This window comes from Lampetra planeri, chromosome 51 (genome assembly GCF_965212315.1).
Source record: "Lampetra planeri chromosome 51, kcLamPlan1.2.h2, whole genome shotgun sequence".
NCBI lineage: Eukaryota > Metazoa > Chordata > Hyperoartia > Petromyzontiformes > Petromyzontidae > Lampetra > Lampetra planeri.
Genome location: NC_136157.1, coordinates 6,816,166 through 6,842,132, shown reverse-complemented (window position 1 = coordinate 6,842,132; position 25,967 = coordinate 6,816,166).

The window sequence follows — 25,967 nt, the reverse complement described above, 5'->3', positions numbered from 1 at the left end:
TGACGAGGTGAGAATGATGAGGTGTAGAGGGAGGGGTGTTGGTGATGAGGTGTAGAGGGAGGAGGAGTATGTGGAACTGTCCACACACGAGCCCACCAAACACAACCACACAACCACGCAAACACAACCACACCAACACAACCACACAAACACAACGCTTACACACAATTCCCACACAAACCACGCACACAACGTGACAGCACACAATGTAAACACACGGCACACACACAAACTCAAACGCCTAACATAACTCAACAGGCCATCAACACAAGTAAAACACACACATACACACTACGTACACTACTGAACACAGCAACACAAAAACAACACACAGACAAAGATCCCCCGCATAGCCTTCGACAGACTGTTGGGGCAAGTGCCGTTAGCGAGCAGCACCTATGAAGGCCGGCACGGCACACGAGGGGGATGGGATGGCAAGCAACCACGCCCGGCCGCCTTTGTCTCCCCAGTGGCGATGTTTACACACTGGACCAGGAACAGTGCTCGTTTAAGGCTGAGTCGACTTACGGGAGGTCCTAGTACCGGTTCAGGGAATAATCGCTGTTGGTGGTGGCCGTGAGCGGGAATGGAACTCGCCTTGTTCGTAAGCGTAGCGCTCTAACCGCTGCGCCACCGCTCACAAACTCGCACAAAGACAAAGGTCCCCCCCCCCTCCGTGTAGCCTTCATCAGACTGTTGGGGCAAGCCCCGTGAACGAGTAGCACCTCTGAAGGCCGGCACGGCACACGAGGGGGTGAGTGGCAGCGCCACGCCCGGTCACAAACGTGCATCTCAGTGTGGGCGAACACACACAGACACACACACGTAGGGCAAACGCGTGTGTGTGTGAGAGGGTGTGTGTGTGTGTGTGAAATGGTGTGTTTGTGTGTGTGTGGAAGGGGGTGTGCGTCTGTGTGTGAAAGAGTCTGTGTGTGTGGAAGGGTCTGTGTGTGTGCGTGGAAGGGTTTATGTCCGTGTGTGTGTGAGAGGGTGTCTGTGTGTGTGTGGAAGGGTCTGTGTGTGTGCGTGGAAGGGTTTATGTCCGTGTGTGTGTGAGAGGGTGTCTGTGTGTGTGTAAGGGATTATGTCCGTGTGTGTGTGAGGGTGTGTGTGTGTAAGGGTTTATGTCCGTGTGTATGTGAAAGGGTGTCTGTGTGTGTGTGGAAGGGTGTGTGTGTGTAAGAGTTTATATCTGTGTGTGTGTGAGGGTGTCTGTGTGTGAGGGTGTGTGTGTGTAAGAGTTTATATATGTGTGTGTGAGGGTGTGTGTGTGTAAGAGTTTATATATGTGTGTGTGTGTGAGGGTGTGTGGGTGTGTGTGTGTGAGGGAGTGTGTGTGTGTGAGGGAGTGTGTGTGTGTGAGGGTCTGTGTGTGTGTGAGGGTGTGTGTGTGTAAGAGTTTATGTGTGTGTGTGAGGGTGTGTGTGTGTGTAAGAGTTTATGTGTGTGTGCGAGGGTGTGTGTGTGTGTAAGAGTTTATGTGTGTGTGCGAGGGTGTGTGTGTGTGTGTAAGAGTTTATGTGTGTGTGCGAGGGTGTGTGTGTAAGAGTTTATGTGTGTGTGCGAGGGTGTGTGTGTGTGTGCGTGCGTGCTGAGTGAGCCTGTCTCTATCTGCTTGCGCGCGCGTGTGTGTCTGCGCACTCGCGCATCTGCGTTGTAAGCGGGCGCGCTCAACGCGGTGTTTACTTAACGCGAGTGCCCCGTCCTCTATGGGAAGACGACAAAGACGGGCGGCCGGGCGAGCGAGACGTCGTGTCGCGCGATCCTGCGACAGGGGCGGTACCCATCGCTTTGTGACTCTCGCGGAGGGACATTGCGATGGGCGGGAGAGGGGGGGGGGAGGGTTAGGTCGCGCTCGCGTGGAGAATGACGAGGGGACGTGAAGAACAACCCCCAAACTCTCCGTCTTCCCCCCCTATGCACCCCCCCCATGTCCCTCCCCCCCCATGTCCCTCCCCCCCCATGTCCCCCCCCCCCCATGTCCCCCCCCCCCCATGTCCCCCCCCCCCATGTCCCACCCCCCCCCCCGCTGTTGGCAGGGACCAGGGCTTTGAAGTGGGAGAGGCATTGTCCCCGAGTCGCGCTTCCACGCGGGCTCCCCAGAGACGGAGGCGAAGCGGAAGGCGACCCGAGCATTGTGGTCGATTGGTTCCGTGTGTGTGAGAGTGTTAGTGTGTGTGTGTTAGTGTGTGTGTGTGAGAGTGTGTGTGTGTGTTAGTGTGTGTGTGTGAGAGTGTGTTAGTGTGTGTGTGTTAGTGTGTGTGTGTGTGTTAGTGTGTGTGTGTGAGAGTGTGTTAGTGTGTGTGTGTTAGTGTGTGTGTGTTAGTGTGTGTGTTAGTGTGTGTGTTAGTGTGTGTGTTAGTGTGTGTGTTAGTGTGTGTGTTAGTGTGTGAGAGTGTGTGTGTGTTAGTGTGTGTGCGTTAGTGTGTAAGTGTGTGTGTGTTAGTGTGTGTGTGTGAGAGTGTGTGAGCGTGTGTGTGTGTTAGTGTGTGAGAGTGTGTTAGTGTGTGTGTGTGTTAGTGTGTGTGTGTTAGTGTGTGTGTTAGTGTGTGTGTTAGTGTGTGTGTGTGTTAGTGTGTGAGAGTGTGTGTGCTAGTGTGTGTGTGTGTTAGTGTGTGTGTGTGTGTGTTAGTGTGTGTGTTAGTGTGTGTGTGTGTTAGTGTGTGAGAGTGTGTGTGTGTGTTAGTGTGTGCGTGTGTGTGTGTGTTAGTGTGTGTGTTAGTGTGTGTGTGTGTGTGTTAGTGTGTGAGAGTGTGTGTGTGTTAGTGTGTGTGTTAGTGTGTGTGTGTTAGTGTGTGTGTGTAAGAGTGTGTGTGAGTGTCTGTGTGAGAGTGTGTGTGTGTTAGTGTGTGTGAGTGTGTGTGTGAGAGTGTGTGTGAGCGTGTGTGTGTGTTAGTGTGTGTGAGTGTGTGTGAGAGTGTGTATGTGTGAGCGTGTGTGTGAGCGTGTGTGTGTGAGAGTGTGTGAGTGTGTGTGTTAGTGTGTGAGAGTGTGAGCGTGTGTGTGTGAGAGTGTGAGCGTGTGTGTGTGTGAGCGTGTGTGTGTGTGTGAGAGTGTGTGTTTGTGATAGTGTGTGAGCGTGAGTGTGTGTTAGTGTGTGAGCGTGAGTGTGTGTTAGTGTGTGTGTTAGTGTGTGTGTTAGTGTGTGTGTTAGTGTGTGTGTGTGTTTGTTAGTGTGTGAGAGTGTGAGCGTGTGTGTGTGTGAGAGTGTGTGTGTGTGAGAGTGTGTGTGTTAGTGTGTGTGTGTGAGAGTGTGTGTGAGAGTGTGTGAGTGTGTGTGAGAGTGTGTGTGTTAGTGTGTGTGAAAGTGTGAGTGTGTGAGAGTGTGAGTGTGTGTATGCGTGTGTGTGAATCTGTGTGTGAGAGTGTGTGTGAGAGTGTGTGTGTGTGAGTGTGTGTGTGAGCGTGAGTGTGTGTGAGAGTGTGTGTGTGAGTTTTTGTGCGTGCGTGTGCGTATGTATATGTGTGAGTGTGTGTGAGTGTGTGTGAGAATGTGTGAGTGAGTGTGTGTGTGCGTGAGTGTGTGTATATGTGAGTGTGTGTGAGTGTGTGAGTGAGAGTGTGTGTGAGTGTGTGTGAGTGTGTGAGTGTGTGTGAGTGTGTGTGAGTGAGAGTGTGTGTGAGTGTGTGAGTGTGTGTGAGTGTGTGTGAGTGAGTGCGTGAGTGTTTGTGTATGAGTGTGTGTGAGAGAGGACGGATTCCGCAGGATTGGAAGGATGCCCTGGTGGTCCCCCTCTTTAAGAAGAGGCACCGCACAGAATGTAACAACTACAGGGGCATCTCACTCAGTGTGCCGGGAAAGGTCCTGACAAGGATTATTCAACATCGCCTTGCTAGGCACGCTGAGGAGAGGCTTGCGGATCCCCAATGCGGTTTCAGGAAATGGGGGTCCTGCACAAATGCCATATTTTCTGTCCGTCTGATACAGCGGAGGTGTATGGAATTTCAACAAGACCTACATCTCTGCTTTATTGATCTGTTCAAGGCCTATGATACCATCAGTAGGCCTGGGCTCTGGGTTGTTCTTCGTGCTTTCGGAGTCCCTGACCCTCTGCTCACGATCATTAAGGACCTTCATGATGGTGAGCGGTCCCGAGTAAAACTACGTGGCCGGGAGTCGGAGCCATTCCCTGTACACCTCGTGGTGCGACAGGGATGTCCTCTGGCTCCCACATTATTTAACATCTATTTCGACCACGGAGTTCGTGAAGCCTTCAATAGCTGTACCGGAAGAATCTCCATCTGGCACAGATACAATGGGATGCTGATCGATGCCTGGGTGCAGTCAAGGGATGGCTCCCTTTGCTCAACCACGTTATGTATGCCGATGATCTGGAAATTGCTGCTCACTCAGAGGAGGAGTTTGAGGTGCTGCTACTGAACCTGGAGCTTGCCACTAAGAGGTGGGGCCTTACCATCAGCCCCACCAAAACTAAGCATCTGCCTGGGTATTTTGTACCATCAGACACTCCACCCCCACAACTCCCAATTGGTGATAATGCAGTTGTGGAGAGTTTCCCATACCTGGGCAGTGTGCTCATGACCGGCTCCGGTTTAACAGCAGATGTCTCACTCCGAATCAGTCGAGTGGCATTATCTTTTTATAACTTGTGTAACGCTGTGTGGAAGCTACCTGGTCTGTCGCTCCGCACGAAGCTTCAGGTCTTCTCGACCACAGTCATTCCCTCCCTTCTCTACGCTTGCGAAACGTGGACCCCCCTAATGGAGCATCTTCGCCGGTTGGAAACATTTAGGCTGGCCTGCCTACGATCCATCCTGGGTTTAACCAGGCTGGATTGTGTGAGGAGCCCACAAATCCTTGAAAGATCTGGGCAAAGTCCCATCGGTGAGCTCCTCCGGCAGGCAAGGCTGCTTTGGCTGGGTCATGTAGCCCGCAATCCCAGCTACCGCATGCCTAGACAGATTCTGTTCGGCCGGATCGAGGGGGCTAAACGGGCGCGGCACGGGCTAGAGAAGAGATGGAGTGATGTGGTACAAGAGGATGTGGAGCTGAGTGGACGTACCGATGTCTGGTACCAGCGGTGACCCGAGTTGGATTTCCGCTAACGGTAACCAACACCAGTGACAATTATCTGAATCGGCCCTGCCCCCCCTAGGTCGACTCAGCCTCAAATCAGTACCTGGTGCGGTGTGTAAGCATCGCCACTGGGGAGACAAAGGCGACCGGGCGTGGTGCTGGCCACCCACCCCCTCGTGTGCCGTGCCGGCCCACATAGGCGCTCGCTCACAACACTTTCCCCACCTGCCTGCTAAGGCTACACGGGGTATCTTTGCCTTTGTGTCTACGGTGTGAGAGAGGGAGAGCGGTACAGTCTGGACACAGTTCTATCAGTGAGCTCCTCTGGCAGGCGAGGCTACGTTGGCTGGATCATGCGGCCCGCGTGCCCAGCCACCGCTTGCCCAAGCAGCTTCTGTTTGGCCGGATAGAGGGAGCTAAACGGGCGCGTTCAGGGCTAGAGAAGACATGGTAGTGATGGGTGGGTGAGTGAGTGGGTGAGTGAGTAGATGAATGAGAGGGTGAGTGAGTGGGTGAGTAAGTGAATGGGTGAGTGAGAGGGTGAGTGAGAGGGTGAGTGAGTGGGTGAGTAAGTGAGTGAGTGAGTGGCTTGGGCTAGAGAAGAGATGAACTGATGTGGTACAGGAGGACGTGGAGCTGAGTGGACTTGCCGATGACTGGTACCAGCGGTGTCAAGATCGGCCTCTGTGGAGGAGGCTCGTGAAGGACGCTGCTGCTACTACTACTGGGCAGTTGGAGGCAGTCGCCCTCCAGCAACAACGGAGGGCAGAGTAGTGACGCTCACAACAACGAGCCGAGCGCCGGGCGGATAAAACACAGCAAGTTGGCACAGTGGGGAGCACAGGTGGTGAACTTCTTTCGCACCGTACGTAGCCAACCGGTCATCTGTCTCGTGACCTCCTGCAAGCGGAGAGCCGTCGATACCTCACGTGGCCTTCGGGGTGCACCTGGCCTGGCACAAGCGCCGCGGTGACGTCACCACCACTTCGTGGCGGCTGTTGTGTGTGTCCGTGTGTGTGTGTCTATTTGTGTCTGTCTGTGTGTGTCTATGTGTGTCTGTGTGTGTGTATGTCTGTGTGTCTGTCTGTGTCTGTCTGTGTGTGTCTATGTGTGTTCGTGTGTATATCCGTGTGTGTGTGTCTGTGTGTGTCTATGTGTGTCCGTGTGTGTGTCTGTCTGTGTGTGTCTGTGTGTGTCTATGTGTGTTTGTGTGTGTGTCCGTGTGTGTGTGTCTATGTGTGTCCGTGTGTGTGTCCGTGTGTGTCTCCGTGTGTGTGTCCGTGTGTGTGTCCGTGTGTGTGTGTGTCTATGTGTGTCCGTGTGTGTGTCCGTGTGTGTCTCCGTGTGTGTGTCCGTGTGTGTCTCCGTGTGTGTGTCCGTGTGTGTGTGTGTCTATGTGAAGAGCGGTGGTGTAGTGGTTAGCGCGCTGCGCTGCGAACCCGGCGACCCGGGTTCGATTCCCGCTCACGGCCAACACCAGTGACGATTATCTGAACCGGTCCTGGGGCCTCCCCTCGGTCGACTCAGCCTCAAATGAGTACCTGGTGCGGTGTGTAAACATCGCCACTGGGGAGACAAAGGCGACCGAGCGTGGTGCTGCCACATGGGCACTGCTCCTTGCGAACAGCACTTGCCCCAACGGGTCCGTGACAGGCTTACCCGGGGGATCTTTGTCTTTGTCGGCGCGTGAGAGTCGCAGTCATTGACACAGTTAATCGTGAGCGGTGCTAAAGTTCAATAGCCACGTCCTTCCAAGTCCGTGTCAGAGTTTCCCCCCCTCCCCCATCCCCCCCTAGCCCCCCATAAGCCCCCCCCCCCTCTCGCATATCTCCTCCAAACCCGCGTTTGAGCGTGCAAAGGAATCTGAACGACACCATTGAAACCTCATTTGCCAGTAAAAAATATGATAATTGTTTTTTTACCCTTCTCTCTGGCAACAAAACTGACACCGTTTTTTACAAGGAGTCATGTTTGCATAGACCACGATACCTGCAGTCATAATGCAAACAAAAAACACAACTCTGATAATGTATGCACTGTCCTTGAAGTTGATTGGTCCACACCCGAGACAGCTTTCCTTAGAGCCTAGTCTCACATGGGTTGGACCAGATGACGCCATCTGGTCCAACCCAGGTTCCAATGGTGTAAATGCTTACCGGAGCTCTCATACTCTGATGGTGCATTGTCTTTGAGTTGTGCGCCTTTTGGCGTCATCTGGTCCAACACCATGTGAGACTAGGCTCTAAGGAAAGCTGTCTCGGGTGTGGACCAATCAACTTCAAGGACAGTGCATACATTATCAGAGTTGTGTTTTTGTTTGCATTATGACTGCAGGTATTGTGGTCTATGCAAACATGACTCCTTGTAAAAAAAGGTGTCAGTTTTGTTGCCAGAGAGAAGGGTAATAAAACAATTATCGATTCTGAACGAGTTCACGCCCAGAGAGTCCAACTCACTCCCTGCCCATCATCCCGCCGTCTCCCACACCCATCACTTACATCCCCCCCCCCTCACCCCACCCCTCCTATCCCTCCCTCTTTGCTTATGATCACTCACCTTATCGATTATAACGGTTGGCTGTGTACGGTGTGAAAGAAGTTTCACCCACCACTTGCATCCGTATCTCCCTCCACATTCTACGGTGGAGAGATGTTAACTACCTCGCCTGGTATACAGGAGGTCATGGGTTCGATCACGACCCCGACGACACCTGCTGCTGTATATTTGGAGTATGCGTGTCTCTCTCTCTCTTATCATCATCACGGTGGCTATGAGATGTTAACTTACCTCGCCTGGCATACAGGTGGTCGTGGGTTCGATCTCGACTCTGACGACACCTGCTGCTGTATATTTGGAAAATGCGTGTCTCTCTCTCTCATCATCATCACGGTGGCTATGAGATGTTAACTTACCTCGCCTGGTATACAGGAGGTCGTGGGTTTGATCCCGACCCCGACGCCTGCAGTATAATTGGAGTTTGCAGTGTGTGTGTGTCTCTCTCCACGTGGTCGCGCGGATTTTTCTCCGGATCCACATTTAGAATCAGCGTTTGAAGGTCTCGGCTGCTATGAATGTCCACGTGATAAGCCACTTCGCTGAGCCATCAATCGTGCCCGGGTCGCTTCTGAAAAGGAACTGTTTAGTTGCTCGCTGGGCATTACCTGCAGCAACGAGAGAGAGTTTAGATTTCAATCCTTCCGTGTTCGTACCTCCATCTCGCCCTCACGACTCGCATCCCTCCACTCTTCCCTTCCCTCATCTCCTTACGTCTCCGAACGCCCGCTAACATCGCTCTATCGCTGTGTGTTCACGCGTTCGGCGCGTGTGTGTGTGCGCACGCGGTCAAGGTGTGTGCGCGCACGTGTTCAAGATGTGTGTTCGCGCCTTCGTTATGTGTGTTCACGTGTTAAAGATACGTGTGTAGACGTGTTCGAGATGTGTGTCACGTGTTTAAGATGTAAGGCACACGTGTTAGCTGAGCGTGTACGCGTGTTAGAAATGTGCGCACACGCGTGTTCAGACATTCCTCCACTGCGTGTTGGCGATGGCCGTGAACGGGAATCGAACTCTGGTGTTAGCGCGGCACTGCGCTAACCACTGCGCCACGGCTCCCCGCTCACGTGGAGTTGAGCTGATCCGGTCTCGCCCTGCTCCTGCAAGGCGTCGCGACAGGAGCGCGACAACGAAACCGCGTGTCGCGTCGCGTCGCGAACCCGACACCCCGTAGCCGCGGGACGTCGCCACGAGGAGAGACCCGGGAAAGAGACCCCTGGCGCAGAGAGGGGGTACAGCGGGGGGTGTCGGTGCAGGGGGACGGTGTTAGGCACCTCTCCAATACAAAGACAAAGATCCCTCCCCCTCCACCGTATAGCCTGTAACAGACTGTTGGGGCAAGTGCTGTTAGCGAGCACCTATGAAGGCCGGCACGGCACACGATGTTTGCACGCCGCACCTGGTACTCGTTTTGAGGCTGAGTCGACCTAGGGGAGGGCCCAGGGCCGGTTCAGATAATCGTCAACTGGTATTGGTTCGAGCAGGAATCGAACTCAGATCGTAGCCGGGGTTCGGAGCGCAGCATAGCGCTAACCGCTGCACCACCGCTCCCCTCCCATACCAGCACTAACACACACACACGTGCGTTTGTGTACATGTGTGTGTGTACATATATACAGTACACACGTGTATATGGAGAGCGGTGGTGCAACGGTTAGCGCGCTGCGCGATGAAACCCCGGCCTACGACCCCGAGTTCGATTCCCGCTCACGGCGAACCAACACCAGCTGCCGATTCTCTGAGCCGGTCCTGGAGCCCTCCCGTAGGTCGACTCAGCCTTAAACGAGCACCCGGTGCAAGTGCGTAAAACATCGGGAATATGGAGACAAATGCGGTCGGGCGCACGGTGATGCCCCAACCTCTCCCCCCGTCTTTCGTGTGAGCGCCGTGCCGCTACTACGCGCTACGGACAGCACTTGCCCCAAGACTCTGTGAGAGCCTATACGGGAGATCTTTGTCTCTCTCTCTCGTGTCGAGAACGCCTATATACCTTTGCGTCTATCGTATCCGCCAGACGGGGGGTAGGTAGTGGGGTAGGGGGGGTAGGTTGGGGGAGTAGAGGGGGGGGGGCAGGGGGGGTATCACAGACGATAGTCTGAGTAGAATGATGGGATTCAATTATGGACGTTGGAAGTCTGCCATGCGCACTCGGGCTGTGTGTGCGATATTAAAGGCTCGCGGATTTATGAACGGGGGGGGGCGGCCGTGTTTCATTTAATGAGCGTTATTAACGTAGACAATCAGACGGAGGAGAATCTGCCCCCCCCCCCCATTCCTAACAAAAAAATTAACCGAGGAGTGATACGAATTTGAGTTTTTTTTGCCACTAACCCCGTGCAATATTTTACAGGCTTTCATATATCAAGAAACGCATCGTTTTAATAATGAAACGGCAGATCATGGCGCGGTAATTTATTATTATTATTATTATTTCATTTGTTTAACAGCAACACCGAAATAATATATATGCAATGTGGGAAATTCACATCGCGTGCAGTTTCGCAATTACAACGTTAAAATAAATACATATAGACATATACATATGTATATGTGTATTTTTGCATTGCTCAATGGATATGTTTTAAAACGCTGTCGAGGCTGGCTGGCTTGGAATAAAGGTTTTGTTCGTGGCGTAAGGCACTACCACTAGAGTACAAAATGCACACCCCACCCTAATCGTTAGGAATAATGATGTACTATTATATAATATTGCATGATTATGATATTATTATTATTATTGCAACCCGATATTCTCATAATCAGAAACTGAGCTTTATACGCCGTTTAAAAATATAAATACACGAAGCAAATCTTCTTGGTTCTTTCGGTAAAGTCACGTAGAATGGAAATAATAAAATAATAAAAATAAGAGTCTGACTCTGTCTTCTTGACACACCTGTTCTCCACCTGAGGACGGCTGCTTGCGTTGTGGCCGAAACGTCGTGAGAATTATTTTATTATGTTTTATTTTTATTATTTTATTATTTCCATTCTACGTGACTTTACCGAAAGAACCAAGAAGATGAATCCCTGCAGTCACGAAAGCTTTAAATCGAAATGTAATTATTTTATTATGTTTTATTTTTATTATTTTATTACTTCCCTTCTACGTGACTTTACCGAAAGAACCAAGAAGATGAATCCCTGCAGTCACGAAAGCTTTAAACACGAAGCAAAATTTAAATTCAGGATGTAATCGGCCCGGTTTAGCTAAAGTCTTTGCCGGGACAACGTGCGTCATTTCCGGTCACACGGTTAATGTCAGTGGCACGTTCAAAACCCAGAGCTGGGCACCCAACCACCACACACACCTCACCGCACTCGTTCAACGTGGTGAAGTTGGGGCTGCAGGCAGGCATTCATCCAGCAGTGGATGGGCAAAAGTTCGTGATCGACGTCTGTCCACCGGGTTCAGTGCGCCAACCGATGTGCCACCGCTCCAACAACGACAAACACGCAGAGCCGCATGAAGCGAGTTGCCCGAAGCATGAGATGTTCTAAAGGGGCCCCTAAATGTAAACAAAAAAAACACGTAAATATTAAAACACATTTTTTGCTACTTGCATAGTAAAGAAATTGTATTTTTTTTATTTGCTATACAGCCTGATAATACGACAAATCGCTAACATTAAGAACCCAGTCGTTCATAAAAGTCGAAGGCGTTATAGTACTATAGTAATAGAGCGAGTGCAGAATCGCTGAGTCGAATTGATAGCTTGAAAGCATTTAGCGCGGGGTGCCTTTGAAAGTGCGTGGCCAGTAGCTTCTACACATGTAGCTACGTTTGCTACTGCGCTAATCCCGCACTGCAAACACGCGCACATAACGACGCACACATTGTACACATTACACACTGTACACATTACACACTGCATATAAAGACAAAGGTCTCCCGTGTAGCCGCTACGGCCTCTGAGGGAAGGCCCCGCGGTGGTGGCCGTGTGGGACTGGCGCTTCTTAGCGGGACGTGTTGATCGCTGTAGCTATGTAGCTAATTTTGCGGCAAAACCGGTTTTAACCGGTTATCTGTTTTGTTTCGTTTTGCGTCTGCTTTTATATTTTTTTCCTGCGGTTAACGGTAACGCATTTTTTTTTATTACGATTTTAAACATCCATTACGAGCGGCTATTAACGCCTGCAAAGACAAAGATGTCCCCTATAGCCTGAACGGACTGTTGGGGCAAGTGCTGTTAGCGAGCAGCACCTATGAAGGCCGCCTCGGCACACGAGAGGAAGTGAGTGGCCAGCACCACGCCCGGCCGCCTTTGTCTCCCCGGTGGCGATGCTTTAACACACCGCACCAGGTACTCGTTTGAGGCTCAGTCGACCTAGAGGAGGCCCATGACCGGTTCAGATAATCGTCGCTGCCGTTGACCGTGATCGGGAATCGAACCCGGGCCGCCGGGTTCGTAGCGGAGGGTGCTAACCGCTGCACCACCGCTCCCCACAGGGGCTACACACACACATATACATACACACACTCGTACACACAACGTATTTACTACACAAACATACAAATGACTGTTTTTATTTATATATTTGGTCCATTGATTATCGACTATTATACGCATGGTTGTATATGTGTATGTATAGTGTATATATGCATTTGAATATAAGCACAAGCTCACGGAGCCTGTGTGGTGTGCTTAGTGTGCATATATACGGGACGCGGGGTGGAGCGGTGGCGCAGTGGTTAGGGCATTGCGGCGCCAAAATAAAAAATACAAAGATCCCCCGTGTAGACTTAACAGACTGTTGGGGCAAGTGCTGTTAGCGAGCACCTATGAAGGCCGGTACGGCACACGAGGGGGTGGGTGGGCCAGCACCACGCCCGGCCGCCTTTGTCTCCATAGTGGCGATGTTAAGACAGCGCACCAGGTACTAATATGAGGCCGAGTCGACCTAGGGGAGGCCCAGGACCGGTTCAAATAATCGTCACCAGTGTTGGCCGTGAGCGGGAATCGAACTCGGGTCTCCGGGTTCGTAGCGCAGCGCGCTAACCACTACACCACCGCTCCCCTACACACACCATACACACACACACTACACCACACACACAAAGACAAACACACACGCACACGCACAAAATACAAATACACACACGCACACACGAACACAACAACAGCCGTCCACCACTAAGTGGCGGTGACATCATTGCTGCGATAGTGCCAGGCTAGGTGCACTTTGAGGCCACTTGAAGTGTCGAACGCCCGCTGGCATGAGGTCACGGAACAGACCCAGGTGCCATGGGTTGACTGACTGAGACGGCTGGCAGATGCACCAATTGTGCCCCCTACTGTGCCAACTCTCTGCGTTGTAGCCGCCCGGCGCTCCGCTCGTTGTTGTGAGCGTCGCTCCTCCGCCCTCCGTTGTTGCTGGAGGGCGACTGCCTCCGACTGCCCAGCAGCGTCCTGCACGAGCCTCCTCCACAGAGGCCGATCTTGACACCGCTGGTACCAGTCATCGGCAAGTCCACTCAGCTCCACATCCTCCTGTAAGCGTATCAGCTCCATGTCTTCTCCAGCCCGTGCCACGCCCGTTTAGCCCCCTCGATCCGGCCAAACAGAAGCTGCTTGGGCATCCCTCCAATCTTTTCTACCTCCATCCAATCCGTCCAAACACCCCCACCCCTCACTCTCCCTACACATCCCCCAGACCACTACCGCTCACCGTCCATCCAATCCATCCAATCCCCCCCCCACTCCCACCCGGGGGCACGACCTCTGACCCCATCTTTGTAGGGTGTGCGTGGTGCAGTGTGTGTGTGTAGGGTGTGTGTGGTGTGTGTTCCTGTGTGTAGGGTGTGTGTGGTTTGTGTGTGTGTGAAGGATGTGTGTATGTAGCGTGTATGTGGTGTAGTGTGTGTGTGTAGGGTGTGTGTGGGGTAGTGTGTGTGTGTAGGGTGTGTCTGGTGTGTGTGTGTAGGGTGTGTGTGGTGTAGTGTGTGTGTGTAGGGTGTGTCTGGTGTGTGTGTGTAGGGTGTGTGTGGTGTTATGTGTGTGTGTAGGGTGTGTGTGGTGTTATGTGTGTGTGTGTAGGGTGTGTCTGGTGTGTGTGTAGGGTGTGTGTGGTGTTATGTGTGTGTGTAGGGTGTGTGTGGTGTAGTGTGTGTGTGTAGGGTGTGTCTGGTGTGTGTGTGTAGGGTGTGTGTGGTGTAGTGTGTGTGTGTAGGGTGTGTGTGGTGTTATGTGTGTGTGTGTAGGGTGTGTGTGGTGTAGTGTGTGTGTGTAGGGTGTGTGTGTAAGGTGTGTGTGTGTTGTAGTGAGTGTGTGAATATAGTGTGTTTTATGTGTGTGTATATATAGTGTGTGTGTCATGTATAAAGGGCGCATTTTTCGTGTGAATATTGTGTGGTGTAGTGTGCGTTTCATGTGTGCAAATATATATATCGTGTAGTATTCACACGTGTGTGTGTGTATATCGTGTGTATAGTTTGTGGTCTATATAATTGCGTGTGTGTGTGTGTGTTTTTTAGCGTGTGATAAGTGGGGAGCGGTAGTGCAGCGGTTAGCGCGCTGCGCTATGAACCCGGCGACACGAGTTCGATTCCCGCTCACGGCCAACACCAGAGACGATTATCTGAACCGGTCCCGGGCCTCCCCTAGGTCGACTCAGCCTCAAATGTGTACCTGGTGAGGTGTGTAAACATTGCCACTAGGGAGACAAAGGCGGTCGGGCGTGGTGCTGGCCACCCACCCCATCGTATACCGTTCCGGCCTTCATAGGTGCTCGCTAACAGCACTTGCCCCTACAGTCTGTTCAGGCTATATGGGGGATCTTTGATCTTTGATATTGTATATATATCATGTACTTTATTTATTAGTGACGAGCGTACTTGCACTCCCGCAGTGTGTGTTTGTTGTTGGTTCTCGCTGACTCACCACATCTTTGAAAAGAGCTTCATAGCTCATCGGATTCCTCCGGGATAAATCAATACTCTGATTCTGATATATATATGGGAGTGGTGGTTCAAGTGGTTAGTGCAGTGCCCTACGAACCCGGCACCCCGAGTTCGATTCCCGCTCACGGCCACCAGGACCAGTGACGATTATCTGAACCGATCCTGGGCCTCCCCTAGGTCGACTCAGCCTCAAATGAGCACCTGGCGCGGTGTGTAATAAACATCGCCACTGGGGAGACAAAGGCGGCCGGGCGTGGTGTTATCCACCCACCCCCTCGTGTGTCATACCGGCCTTCATAGGTACTCGCTAACGGCACTTGCCCCAACACTCTGCTACACTCTGCTACGCGCTATACGGGGAATCTTTGTCTGAACCGGTCCTGGGCCTCCCCTAGGTCGACTCAGCTGTTAATGAGCACGTGGTGCTGGCCGCCGCTTACATCCTGTGCTGTGCCGGCCTTCATAGATGCCACTCGTTAACAGCACTTGCCCCAATAGTCTGTCGGGTTATACGGGGGATCTTTGTCTTTGCAAACAAAGTACATTTTTGCACGTGTCTGTTGAAGTTCTTTCGCACCGCATGCAGTTCTGTGTGTATGGTTTATCTGTATGTGTATAGTGCGTATTTGATGTGTATATTGTCCGTATTATGTGTGCATATTATATTGCATGTGTATATTGTGTGTTTTATGTGTGTATATAAGCGTGTGTTTGTGTGTGTGTGTTTTTGGTGTGTATATATTTATAGTGTGCATATATAGCATGTGTTATCGTGTATAAGCAGTCTGTGTGTATATATAATGTGTGTTTTATACGTGTGTGTGTATATATATAGCATGTGTTATCGTGTATAAGCAGTCTGTGTGTATATATAATGTGTGTTTTATACGTGTGTGTGTATATATAGCATGTGTTAGCGTGTATATGTAGTACGTACGTGTGTGTGTGTGTATAAAATGTGTGTTTTATGAGTGTGTATCGTGTCAATGAAACCCGAGTGGCGATAAACACAGCCTCATAAACTCAGACGTAAAACAAATATATATACAGCCTGACGTTTCGGGCGATTGGTCTCTTGCAGTGCGTGAACACCCCACGTGGGTTGTAAACGGTATCGGAGAGAGTGGTGGCGCAGCGGTTAGCGCACTGCGCACTGCACCACGAACCACGGGTTACATCGGTTCGACTCTCGGCCTACGGCTGACATCAATGACACGTGAACAATTCAACGTGAACACGTGGGGAGACAAAGGCGGCCGGGCGTGGCGTGTCGTAATAGGTGCTCGCTAACTGGTCACCCTATAGACAGGGCGGCCGAAAAGTCAGGACACGCAGGGTGATTTTATTTATTTATTGCAAACATGATCCCTTGTTTTAAAGCTTCCGTGACTGCAGGGATTCATCTTCTTGGTTCTTTCGGTAAAGTCACGTAGAATGGAAATAATGAAATAATGAAAAGAAAACATAATAAAATAATTCTCACGACGTTTCGGCCACAACGCAAGCAGCCGTCCTCAGGTGAAGAACAGGTCTGTCGGGAAGACAGCGAAGATGATCCCTTGTATAAAGGTGTCAGTTTTTATACCAGTTGAAAGGGTAAAAACCTATTACTATATTTTGCCACTGGCAAAGGAGATGTCTCATAGTGTAAATGCTTACCCCGAGCTCTCAATACTCTGATAGTGCGCTGTCTTTGAGTTGTGCGCCTTTTGGCGTCATCTGGTCCAACACCAATGGAGACTAGGCTCTAAGAAAAGCTGTCTCGGGTGTGGACCAATCAACTTCAAGGACAGTGCATATCATTATCAGAGTTGTTTCCTTTTGTTTGCATTTTGACTGCTTGTGTTGTGGTTATTGCAAACATGATCCCTTGTATAAAGGTGTCAATTTTTGTACCAGTTGAAAGGGTAAAAACCTACTACTATATTTATATTATTAACAAATCACACGCACGTCGGGTTAAATCATTAACTGTACAAGATAGTTCAAACCGACTTCCATTATTAACATCAATGCTTGAATTATATTTTTAAATTAAAGTAGGACATTGTTTTATTAAAGATGTACCGGTGTGTAACCTTTGACAGTTTTCGTAATTGTCTCAATTCATTCCAATGACTCTTCCCCTCAAAGGGAAGAAGAAAAAAAATACACGTAAATTATTATTACAAAAAATTTATATGAATAATGAGGAAACAATGTTAGCTCAATTATCAACAATTAAAATACATTAACACCCGTGTTAAAATAAATTAAATACAATAACAACCCGGTTTATCCTCACTTTTGGGCCACCCTTTAATATTATTTTGTTATTATCATCATTTTAGGCTACCCTGTATAATAACTATAATCCTATATTGTCCTGACTTTTGGGGACAGCCTACGTAATAATAACCCAATGTTTGCTGACTTTTGGGCCAATATGCACAATAACAACAACAACCCTCTTCTTGTTTCTTTCGGTAAAGTCACGTAGAATGGAAATAATAAAATAAAAAAATAAAAACATAATAAAATAATTCTCACGACGTTTCGGCCACAACGCAAGCAGCCGTCCTCAGGTGGAGAACAGGTCTGCCGTCGAGAAGACAGTCTCTGTCTCTGTCTTCTCGACAGACCTGTTCTCCACCTGAGGACGGCTGCTTGCGTTGTGGCCGAAACGTCGTGAGAATTATTTTATTATGTTTTATTTTTATCATTTTATTATTTCCATTCTACGTGACTTTACCGAAAGAACCAAGAAGATGAATCCCTGCAGTCACGAAAGCTTTAAATCGAAATTTAATTATTGTATTATGTTTTATTTTTATTATTTTATTACTTCCCTTCTACGTGACTTTACCGAAAGAACCAAGAAGATGAATCCCTGCAGTCACGAAAGCGTTAAATCGAAATTTAATTATTTTATTACGTTTTATTTTTATTATTCTATTATTTCCATTCTACGTGACTTTACCGAAAGAACCAAGAAGATGAATCCCTGCAGTCACGAAAGCTTTAAATCGAAATTTAATTATTTTATTAAGTTTTATTTGTATTATTTTATTACTTCCCTTCTACGTGACTTTACCGAAAGAACCAAGAAGATGAATCCCTGCAGTCACGAAAGCTTAAAACCGAAATTTATTTATTTTATTATGTTTATTTTTATTATTTTATTACTTCCATTCTACGTGACTTTACCGAAAGAACCAAGAAGATGAATCCCTGCAGTCACGAAAGCTTTAAATCGAAACAACAACCCTATGTGTCCTGGCTTTTGGTGACCACCCTGTCCATGATCTCCACGCAGAGATCACCAACCTCCCATGGCCCCCAAATGGTGAACATGCGTTTGGGTTTCACTCCGATTCTGCGCGAAACCTTCGAATCGACACGGAATTGTGCCGTTTATCTCCGACCGCTTGGGCGTCTTGTGGCATTTGACGGAGGGGGTGGATGGGGTGGGGACGGGGGGCGAGAAGGGGGCGGATGGGGTGGGGGGTGACCCCCTATTTTATGGGGGGGGTGGGGGTGGTGCATCCACGGTGTTATGAATGGTAATTGGTGAACCTCACGGTTAGGACAATGCGCGTGTCATGAGCGGACAGACACAAAGCTGGCCATTATGAGCCCCGATCGCTTGAATCACGGCGTAGACAAACACGGACCCACCCCCCTCGCCACCCCTAACCCCCCCACGCCCCCATTATGGGACGGAGGTGGGTTCGAGGGGGAACAGTCACAACATGAATGGTAACGGGAGCCTGGGGGGTGAGGGGGGGGGCGGAGGACTCCATCCAGCAGTGGATCGATCGTGGCGGGTAGAATCTTGAGATATAATTTGATTTCGATTTAAAGCTTTCGTGACTGCAGGGATTCATCTTCTTGGTTCTTTCGGTAAAGTCACGTAGAATGGAAATAATAAAATAATATAATGTTTTAATTTATTATTTTATTATTTCCATTCTACGTGACTTTACCGAAAGAACCAAGAAGATGTAATTTGATTTTAAAGACTGGAAAGTGCTTACGTGTTTATAAACGCGTGAACTTACAGTGTATAGGCGGAAGAGCAATTGTACTTCATAGGCGGTGCGTGTGTACGCGGTCCTGGGTGTCCCCTAGGTCGACTCAGCCTAAAATGAGTACCTGGTGCGGTGTGTAAACATCGCCAATGGAGAGACAAAGGCGGTCAGGCGTGGTGCTGGCCACCTACCCCCCTCGTGTGCCGTGCCGCCTTTATAGGTGCTCGCTAACAGCACATGCCCCTAAAGTCTGCTAAGGCTATACGGGGGATCTTTGTCTGTGTGTGTGTACGGAATGCGTTTGAAGGCCACTCTGACAGTGAAATCATAGCAAAACACACGCACACATATTTCCCCAGATTAAATTTATATTAAATTGTAATAATAATCATGATGAAATCTCAAATAATAAAGTTGAATTTAGGTCCAACTCATCCCTCGAAATGCAATTCCACCGTAATTGCATCACCCCCCTACAACTCTTCACCCCCCCCCCCCCGCGTGTGTCCCCCCCCCCCCCGCGTGTCCCCCCCCCCCCATCCCCTCCTCGTGCTGTGTTTTGATTTGATTGACGTCTGGGCCATTGTGGGGGTCGACAGTGATGATGTCTTTCATCCTCAGAGTTGTGGTCACTCCACTGCTGGATGAAGGCCCACCCCTCCCTCCCCCCCTCCCTCCCTCCCGTGTCTCCGTCTCCCTGGTGGTGGTGGATGTCCTCCCCCTCCCCCCGCGTCCCTCCTTCGACTGCCGCTCCGTGCTGAGTCTCGACCATCGGCCACCGCCGTCCCCCTCTGGGCGTGACGCCTCCTGCCCAAGCCCCACCACTCACTCCGCTTCGCAGTCTGCACGACGCCTCCTCCTCCTCTACCCCCCAGCGTGTGATCATCACCACCATGGTCTATCCACTGCTGGGTGGAGATCGATGTGGTGGTGATGATGGTGGTGATGTCTCTACCCCGCGTGTGATCATCACCACCATGGTCTATCTACTGCTGGGTGGAGATCGATGTGGTGATGATGATGGTGATGTCTCTACCCCGCGTGTGATCATCACCACCATGGTCTATCTACTGCTGGGTGGAGATCGATGTGGTGATGATGATGGTGATGTCTCTACCCCCGCGTGTGATCATCACCACCATGGTCTATCTACTGCTGGGTGGAGATCGATGTGATGATGATGATGGTGGTGATGTCTCTACCCCGTGTGTGTGATCATCACCACCATGGTCTATCCACTGCTGGATGGAGATCGATGTGGTGGTGATGATGGTGATGTCTCTACCCCGCGTGTGTGTACTCTAATCCGCGTGCTAATCTCTCTCTCGCTTGCACCTGGCAAATCCGTGCGACCGAACGCCTCGTTTTACAAGGAGCGTCCGTGAGCGGTCACGTGATGGCCACAACACAATGCAAAGCTCCCCCGTATAGCCCGAGCAGACTGATGGGGCAAGTGCTGTTAGGGAGCAGCATCTCTGAATGTACGGCCTGGCACGCGAGGGAGATGGAGTTGCCGATGTTTCTCCACGCCGCAAACGCAAGGAACTCGTTCGAGGCCCAGTCTGGTTGGGCGAGAGACCCCAGCGCCCCGTTTCCGAGGTCGTCGTCGTCGTTGGCGCGCGCCGAGTTTTTGGATTCGCAAGTGCGCCCAACCGCTGCGCCACCGCTCCCCCCACCCACCCCACCCCCTACAACACCCACACGCAGTTTCTCACTCTCCCTCGCACAGCGTGGAGTCGTGGCCAGGCTCGTAAATCTCGAAGACAAAACCCCCAAAAACCAGCGCCTCTTCTTGTGCACCTCCCTTCCTCCTCATCCTCGCTCCCCCCCCTCGCCTCCATCCTCCTCCTCCTCGTCCTCCCATCACCTCGTCTCCCACCACCTCGACCTCCCCTCTCCTCCTCGCCTTCCTCCTCAACCCCCTCCACCTCTCCCACTCATCCTCAACTTCTCTCCCCTCTCCTCTCTCGCCCCCTCTCTCATCGTCACCACTCATCCTCATTTTCTTTCCCCTCTCCTCTCTCGCTCCCTCTCTCATCGTCTCCCACCACCCCGAACTCCCCTCTGCTCCCTCCTCCTCCTCCGCCCGTCTCTTCCCGCTGGCGTCCACTGACAGTCGCTTGATTGATATTAGGACCGTGAGAGACAAAGACGTAAATCCGCTAAAATAATCGCAATTGGATTCATTACCAGGCGAGGCCGTTGGGCAAAGAGAATCTCATTAAATGCGCGACGCCGCCGTAACCACTACCACTACCACCACCGCAACCACTACCACAACCGCCACCACCACCACCAATGCAACGACTACCACAACCACTACCACCACTACCAGCACTACCACCACCACAACCACTACCGCCACCACCGCTACCACCACCGAAACCACTACCACAACCACTACCACAACCAACACCACCACCACCGCAACCACTACCTCAACCACTACCGCCACTACCGCCACCACCACCACCATAGCGACCACTAACGCAACCACTACCGCCACCACCGCAACCACAACCGCCACCACCACCACCGCAACTACTATCACAACCACTACCACCACCACCACAACCACTACCGCCACCACCACCACCACCACCACCAATGCAACCACTACCACAACCACTATCGCCAATACCGCCAATACCGCCACCACCATAGCGACCACTAACGCAACCACTACCACCACAACCACCACCACCACCACCACAACCACCACCACAACCACCGCCACCACCACCGCCAGTACACCTCGCGAGTTGTCAACAACCTCCGTGCTCCGCCACGGCATCTCGATTCGGTCTCCGCGTCTTCATACTTCACGTCTTCACGCCTCTCTGCGTCTCCCCTGCGAGCCCGGCCCGTCCCCAGGATCCAGGCGAACCCCCCCCCCCGAGCCCCCCCAAGCCCCCCCCCACCCCCCGAGTCGCTCACCGCTCCCCCACGGCACCACGGGGCGACCACATGTCCCGTGCCCAGCAAGCCGCTCTTCGTGGCAACAGACGAGGCAATGACGCCACTACCTCGTCAGGGTGGACACGAGGAGTTCCACGGATTCATCCTCACGCAAGGATGGCTGCCTCTGTCTCTTGGACGACACCTGGAGCCCACCCCCCCCCATCCCGTCTCGCACCGACGACGATGCCGAACGGAGGTTTCATTCCGGACCCAGGTCTCCCATCGCATCTTCATGCCACCCACTCCCGCCTCTACCCCTCCACCACCACCCCCTCCACCACCACCACCTCCCCCTCCACCACCACCACCTCCCCTCCACCACCACCACCTCCCCTTCCACCACCACCACCTCCCCCTCCACCACCACCACCTCCCCCTCCACCACCACCACCTCCCCTTCCACCACCACCACCACCTCCCCCTCCACCACCACCACCTCCCCCTCCACCACCACCACCTCCCCCTCCACCACCACCACCTCCCCCTCCACCACCACCACCTCCCCTTCCACCACCACCACCTCCCCCTCCACCACCACCACCTCCCCCTCCACCACCACCACCTCCCCTTCCACCACCACCACCTCCCCCTCCACCACCACCACCTCCCCCTCCACCACCACCACCTCCCCTTCCACCACCACCACCTCCCCCTCCACTACCACCACCTCCTCCTCCTTCTCCTCCAAAGCCGCAGCCGTCAAGCAGACTTCATTACATCAATTACCAGATTTACAGCATCATCTTGAAAACTTTAATTATTGCCAAGCCCTCGCTTCTGACTCAACAGGGGGTGGGTGGCGAGAGGGGGAGGAGGTGGTGGTGGTGGAGGGGGGGTATAGGGGGTCTGGTGGGGGGTGAGGGGTGGGTGAGGGGTGGGTGAGGGGTGGTGGTAGATTTGAAGCTTTCGTGACTGCAAGGATTCATATTCTTAGGTTTTTTTAGGTAAAGTCACGTCGGGTAAAACATTAAAATTAATAAAAGTAAAATAAAAATAAAATAAAAATCACGACGTTTCGGAGGCAACACAAGCTTCCGTTTTCAGGGGGAACAGTCACAGCACGATTGCTGTTAGAATATGAGGGGTGGTGGTTGGTGAGAGAGACACAGAGAGGGAAGGGAGAGCTTGGAGGTGCGTTTTGTTTGTTTTCTTCCCGTGAGCGAATAAACCACGCTCGAACTTTGTTGAGGCTCTAGAGATTATTAAAACTAAACTATTTTTTTCCCCATACTTTTGAGCTAACGTTTATCAATTTAGTTTTTTTTTTCTGGAGCGACCTGGGCTATCGCAAATGATCGTTCGACGAAATGGGCTTTTTATTAACATCGCGTGAAAGTGCACAGCTGTTGCCAAACACTCAAAGGCGGTGACGTTGATTCTGAACGTGAAGGTTAAAAACGACAAAATCCACGCTGCCGCCAGCCACGGAGAGAGAGACACGCAAACTTCAAATATACAGCAGCATGCGTCAGAGTCGGGATCGCACCCACGACCTCCTGTACACCAGGCGAGACAGTTAACATCCAGGAGCGGATAGGTAATGGAAGCCATAATAGAGTTTATTTTGGTTAGATCGCGTAAGCATATAAATGTGTCGTTAAACCCGCCACCACCCGACACAGACAATTGGTAAGGTTTGTCACGTAAACAGAACGTGCAAATTTGTTATCAGTACAGCACTAGTGTGTAGTGTATAGTGTAGTGTATAGTGTACTAGTACAGCACACCGGTTGTGTGCCGGAGAGCAAATCTACAACATTTACAATCCAAGTACTAGCTTCATCATGATAGTTAACAATGCCAAGGTGCACGTTGGGATTTGTACACCGAGACAGAGAGTGGAGCACATGGACGAGAGGACACACACGCGGGGTAGAGACATCACCACCATCATCACCACATCGATCTCCATCCAGCAGTGGATAGACCATGGTGGTGATGATCACACGCGGGGTAGAGACACCACCACCATCATCACCACATCGATCTCCACCCAGCAGTGATAGACCATGGTGGTGATGATCACACACGCGGGGTAGAGACATCACCACCATCACCACCACATCGATCTCCACCCAACAGTAGATAGACCATGGTGATGATGATCACACGCTGGGGGGTAGAGGAGGAGGAGGCGTCGTGCAGACTGCGAAGCGGAGTGAGTGGTGGGGCTTGGGCAGGAGGCGTCACGCCCAGAGGGGGACGGCGGTGGCCGATGGTCGAGACTCAGCACGGAGCGGCAGTCGAGGGAGGGACGCGGGGGAGGGGGAGGACATCCACCACCACCAGGGAGACGGAGCCACGGGAGGGAGGGAGGGAGGAGGGGAGGGAGAGGAGGGTAGGGAGGGTAGGGAAGGAGGGAGGCCTTAATTCAACAGTGGATTAACCACGGCTCATGATGCTGGTCTACTTGTTCACGGGTTGTGCCTTTTGACAATGATGATGATGATCCGCTGCTGATGCTGCTGCTGCTGCTGCATGTGTTGCACAGGTGGGGAAACTCTGTTCTTTTTTTGGGGGGGTCTGATTTGTATTCGTCGTACTCCACCTCATCCTCCTCATCCTCCCCCACCACCTCCTCCTCGTCCCACGCACAGAGAGACGGGGAGAGAGAGAGAGATGAGAGGGGGTCATTGATTGAGTTGCGTCTAAGATCCCCGTCTCGACGGCGGCGCGCTCTCGTAATCCCACTCCACATCTCGAGCCCCCCCCCCCACCCACTTTGGAGGGTGGGAGGGGCGCCGGGGGTGCGAGGTCATCAGGGTCACGGTGGCTATGAGATGTTAACTACCTCGCCTGGTATGCAGGAGGTCGTGGGTTCGATCTCGAACCTGACGCCTGCTGTATATTTGGACTTTGCGTCTCTCTCTCTCATCATCATCATGGTGGCTCGGAAATGTTAACTACCTCGCCTGGTATACAGGAGGTCGTGGGTTCGATCCCGACCCTGACTACGCCTGCTGCTGTATATTTGGAGTTTACGTCTCTCTCTCATCATCATCATGGTGGCTAGGAGATGTTAACTACCTCGCCTGGTCTACAGGAGGTTGTGGGTGCGATCCTGACCCTGACTATGCCTGCTGCTGTATATTTGGAGTTTGCCGTGTCTCTCTCTCTCTCCCTGTGTCCACGTGGATTTTTCTCCAGGTCCTCGGGATTTCTTCCCCTCCACGTTTAGAATGAACGCCACCACGCCTTTTTGGAATATTTGGCTGCCGTAAATGTCCACGAGATAATGACCACTTCGTTAAGATATCGGTTGCGGCCAGGTGGCTTCTGAGAAAGCGATATATGGCATCAGTGACCCTTGTATTTATAAAAAATATTATTTTAATATATATTTATACAAATATATATTTACGAAATTGTTATTTATGAAAATATACATTTATTCAAATATATAATACGAAAATAGATATTTATGAAAATATACATTTATTAAAATATATATTTATGAAAATAGATATTTATGAAAATATATTTATAAAAATATATAAATATTTATGAAAATAAATATTTAAGAAAATATATTTTTTAAATGCATATTTATGAAAATAGTTATTTATGAAAATATATATTTTAGAGACAGAGACCTCCCATGTCACGACACCGATTTGTCCTCGCCGCTTGAGTGTCACGTGCAGGGGAACACCGCGACAGATACTGCCCCCTCGAACACTGCCTTTATCATTCACCATCATCACCAACATCATCACCATCATCACCATCATTCACATCACCATCACAATCATACACCCCACCACCACCACCACCGTCATCACCATCATTCACCCCATCACCATCATCATCACCATCACTCACCCCATCATCACTCACCCCACCACCACCATCATCACCATCACTCACCCCACCACCACCATCATCACCATCATTCATCCCACCACCACCATCATCACCATCATTCACCCCACCATCACCATCACTCACCCCCCCACCACCACCATCATCACCATCACTCACCCCATCACCACCACCATCATTCACCCCATCACAACCATCATCACCATCACTCACCCCCCCACCACCAGCACCACCATCATCACCATCACTCACCCCCCCACCACCAGCACCACCATCATCACCATCACTCACTCCACCACCACCATCTCCACCTTAAAGCTTAATCCGTCGCCTCGTCTAATAACCCCCCCCCCCCATCGCCCCCAACTAATCCCCCCTCTCCACCACCACCAGCCCCCCCCCACCACCACCGCCTCCGCTTCATTATTCAATCAAAATCCGCGCTTCCGCGTGAATTGAATCAAGATCTGCGGGGGGGCCACGCGGCCTGGCTAATTGAAGTTGCGCACCTGGTCAAGATGCCTCTCCCCCCCCCCAGCTCGCTCTCTCTCCCTCTTTCCCCCGCTCCCTTCGTTTCTCTCCCCTCCAGCTTCTCTCTCGCTCCCCCTCGATCCCTCGCCTTTACCTCCCTCCCTCTCTCTCGCTCTCTCCGTGTAACAAAATAATTTTTGGGTAGAGAAAG